At 35.0% G+C, this 4722-nt stretch overlaps 1 protein-coding gene across 9 annotated transcripts in view; it reads right to left on the bottom strand.

The window, feature by feature from the left end:
• LOC112462196 (ABC transporter G family member 20-like) overlaps window positions 1-4722 on the bottom strand; it is a 21213-nt gene that overhangs the window by 2780 nt on the left and 13711 nt on the right. The window lies entirely within an intron of this gene.

Raw genomic sequence — 4722 nt, 5'->3', positions numbered from 1 at the left:
TTATCGTTATCGTTATCGTTATCGTTATCGTTATCGTTATCGTTATCGTTATCGTTATCGTTATCGTTATCGTTATCGTTATCGTTATCGTTATCGTTATCGTTATCGTTATCGTTATCGTTATTGTTATCGTTATTATTATTATTATAAAATGTGCAACAATTAATGAAATTTCTTATTTTTTAATATAATGTTTTGGATATAACAATTCAACGCTGTATACAAGTAGATACCCGTACAGCACCTTTTATTGCAAATATATACCTATATTAAATACGTAACTATATTGCATTTTTATTGCATTTCATTTCATATCAAATATAATGTGTTGAATACGTAATTAATGCAATAGGTATGAAATATTCAAGTCGAAATACGTATATAATACATAGCAAGTATACTGCGCATATATTTTATATAATGTATGTAATGATATATAATCATATATGTACAATGTTCTATATACAATTTGACATTATGAGTTCTTATATATATATATATGTTTATTAACTTTAGCATTACAGCCAGAAAGTAGACTTGGTTTACAATCAATCCTTAATCTCTCATACTTGCATTCAATCCACGCATACACAAATATCCAAAAAATCCTATTATAAATTATACAAATATAAATAATCGTAGCTTCTTATTGCACTATCTCCTAACCTCACAGCCTATCTAACAACCTATTGACATTCTATATCTATCTTCTTTTTCTTTCGCATTCCTTTCCCTTACAACTTTCAACAATACCTCCGCTTTGGTGGTGTCCAATTTATCGTTCCAAAGTTTTTCCAATCTTTCCTTACTATCTTTTCCTAATACAGTAAACCATTCTTTTGTCTCAGTACAATCCTCTTACGTAGTGTTTCATGCTATCCTTACCTTCGTTGCAAAAAATACACATCCGCTTATCCTTTTCTAACCAATACCTATTTCCTGATTCTAAGTTACCGCATCTTAAATTTAACAGAGCTCTGATACTATCCCCAAGGTCTTGCCTGTCTAAATTATCCATCCTTACATAGCAGGGACCTTCCAAATCCTTGTTCAACTCCTTGTATTTCTTATTATACCTTGATTCTAAAATTCTATTTTTCTCTAACTGCCTCTGAACATCCTCATCTCTATTTCTCATTTCTTTACCTAGATTCTTCCCATCCCTTCTCAAGGCTTCCACAGCCACTACATTCCACCCATTCCTATTAAAATATTTCTCCTTTTCCTTTTTATATCTATTATTCCATTCATTGCTTTCTTTATCTAACCAACACTTTTTAATCCACCTCTCTTCACTTGCTTCCCTGACCTTATCCTCAAACTTCATGGCTCTAATTCCCCAACCTATCCTTAGTTTGCTCATTCTTAGTTCTCTAGACATCATATATCTTGGAGTGCAAAACTTTAATTAAAAAACCCAATATATAAAAACATTTATCCACGTAGATTACATATATCCATATATAAACACAACAAATGTGCATTATCCGGGAAAAAAAGATTATATATAATTACCAGCTGGTTACTCGGGCTTCGCCCCGGAGGACATATGTGATAAGACACGCAAATAGTCCCTCTCCCTCTCTCTCTCTCTCCCTCTCTCCCTCTCTCCCTCTCTCCCTCTCTCTCTCTCTCTCTCTCTCTCTCTTTCTCTTTCTAAAATGCTATTAATTGAAAAATATTACTTCTTTATCTACTGGAATTCAATTTCGTCGTATACAATTTTTTAAAATTTACTAAATTATTTCCTAAAAAATTGGTAAAATTTTGTAACCGATTTCTAAAAAGATACCAGTTCCCAAAAAGATCGGTAACAAAAAACTATACAGTTTATAGCACTCCTCGGGAAATTCTACCTCTGTTTTATATACAATTCTTCAAAATTTGATCAATTATTTCCCGAAAAATTGGAAGAATTAAAAAAACCGGTTTCCGAAAAAATTGGTAACAAAAACTGTACACATCATGGCGTTCCCCGGAAAATTCTACCCCTACTTCATATACAATTCTTTAAGATTCGATTAATTGATTCCCGAAAAATTGAAAAAAATTCGGTACCGGCTTCCAAAAAAATCGGTAACAAAAAATTATACACTTTATAGCACTCCCCGGAAAATTCTACCCTTGTTTAATCTATAATTCTTTGAGATTTGGTCAATTATTTCCAAAAAAATTAGAAAAATTAGAAAAACCGGTTTCTAAAAAATCGGTAACAAAAAACTATACACATAGTGGCACTCCCCGGAAAATTCTACCCCTATTTCATATAATTTTGGTAAAAATTCGGTTCAGGGGTTTGGGCTGGGCGTTGATGAGTGAGTGAGTCAGTCAGTCAGGACATCTTCCTTTATATCTCTACTCTCTACTATTATATAAAGGGGAAAAGTTTGTACTGTTGTTCGGGGTAATCTTAGAAACTATTGGACCGATTTTGAAAGTATTGTATATGAACTAGGGGTAGAATTTCCCGGAAGTGCTATAGGGTGTATAGTTTTTCGTTACCGATTTTCTGGAAACCGGTTTTTCTAATTTTTTCAATTTTTCAAGAAATAATTGGCCGAATTTTAAAGAATTGTATATAAAACTAGCTGGTTACCCGGGCTTCGCCCGCGGGAGTCGTTTTTCTTAAAACGACTTCATTTATGTTTTAATATTCTTATTGTGGACAAACATAAGGAGTCGGGTTGATTTAAAGGCGGTAGTTTAACTTTTCCACATGAATAACACATTTTAGGTGCTTAAGTTTTAAACTTTTTTACTTGACAATGATCACATATTGGATCAATTTTCCAAATTATTACTTTTGGATGAAATTGATATTCGCAATTTGAATCATAACTAAATGTCTCTAATTTCAAATTGGACCGCATAAATGATTTCATGGATTAAACATGTCGTAACCGGTCTTTTTCTACCCAAGTTTCACACTATTGAGTCATTTCCACTTTTCCGATATTTCACTTATCGATCAGTGACTTCATCAATTGGTTTTCCCGGGCGTTTTTTTCGAGAATTTCGAGATTGCTATGATTATATATAATTATGTATGATCATATAGAGACAAAATTCATATATAATTACATTATATATAATCATATATATTTATATATAATTATACAATATATAATCTTTTTTCCCGGGTTTCTCTTTCCCCTCGAGTTTTTAACAACGAGTTACCGAATTTGAAAGGTTTATATGACTTTGATGTAATTTTTACTATGGCAATACTGCTTATTATTATATAAATAAAATAACTTTTGCTCAAACTATGCTCAAACTATGCTCAAACTATATTCTAAAGTGGAAAGAGTTAATTTTTTACTATGGTATACAGTAAAAATTTATTCGGTATATATTTTCTACTTTTCTTTGCAATACTAACTCTTAGCCAACAAATTTTTGCTTTGTAACATAAAAATTTTTACTATGAAAAAATGTAAAAATTACGTTACTTTATTGTTTTTAATAATAACTATGGCATTTAAACTTGTAATTCCTTGATGCTCCACAGCTAGTGTGACATTATAGTAATATTTAATATAAAATTTTTTCCGTGTATGTGTGTGTGGTTTTTTTTTTGTAGAGATCGGAAAAATACTCTTATGTATCATCAGGACTTAATGTTGTGCTTGAATATGTCGGACTCGGATCTCCTCTACCAACTAAAAAACCTCCTCTGTCATCAGCCTCTGTTTCCCCCGCGATACCACCGTTAGGCATTACTTCACGGGGGGAGGATCTAGCTATTGCTCTTTCTTCTGTATGTCGAAGTCAAGGCTTCATTTCACCTAGTTGTCGAAGTCACATCTTCCTTTCTTCAATTGTTTCGATTTTTCGCACGTTTTCTTTCTAAACGACGGAGCTCTTGGAGAACCTCCGTTGCGAAAGAATTTGTCGCCTCCCATGCTTCCTTTGATGAGAGCATAGCTCCAACTAGCGACTCTGGCCGAATTTCTAACTGAACGGCAGCTTCCCAAGCACTGCGTAACAGGTTAAAACAAGGACACGTAAAAAACATGTGCTCCACATCCTTACTCACTCCAGGGCAGGACGGGCATTCTGGAGAAACATCTAATTTAAATCGATGCAGATACGCTCGAAAGCACCCATGTCCTGATATCATCTGTGTGAGGTAGTAGTTAACTTCACCATGTTCGCGGTTTAACCAAACATCTATTTGCGGAATAAGGCGGTACGTCCACCTGCCATTTGTTGTGATGTTCCACGTTTCTTGCCATCGTTGTATGCTTCTCAGTCGTTCTTCAGCTCTGAGCTCTACCGGGCTCATTGAAGTTGATCCCTTTCGTCGGTAGAGAGCTCTTCGTTCTTCTGCTAGTACTTCAATAGGTGGCATTCCGGCAATGACACACACTGCGTCTACAGACACGGTGCGGAAAGCACTGGCGATTCTCAGGGCACTCAGCCTATATACTGGCGCGATTTTTCGTCGTGATTCTTGTGTTTTAAGTGCATCACTCCAAACGGAAATTCCATATGTGAGCACCGACGTGACTACTGAAGAAAGTAATGCTCTCCTCTTCTGCTTCGGCCCTCCTATGTTAGGCATTAGCCGTGATAGGGTCGTTTCGACTACTGACGCTTTAGCACCTACATGTTCTGCCTGCTGTTTGAAGCTAAGTCGGGCATCAATCATTACTCCTAGGTGCCGAATAGACGGCTGGGATGTTATTTCATGCTCTCCAACTTGCAGTGTGACTGTCT

The sequence above is a fragment of the Temnothorax curvispinosus genome, unplaced genomic scaffold (genome assembly GCF_003070985.1).
Source record: "Temnothorax curvispinosus isolate PA1 unplaced genomic scaffold, ASM307098v1 QBEX01012057.1, whole genome shotgun sequence".
NCBI classification, from domain to species: domain Eukaryota; kingdom Metazoa; phylum Arthropoda; class Insecta; order Hymenoptera; family Formicidae; genus Temnothorax; species Temnothorax curvispinosus.
Note: the sequence above shows the minus strand (reverse complement) of the source record. Positions and strands in the feature narration are given on the sequence as shown.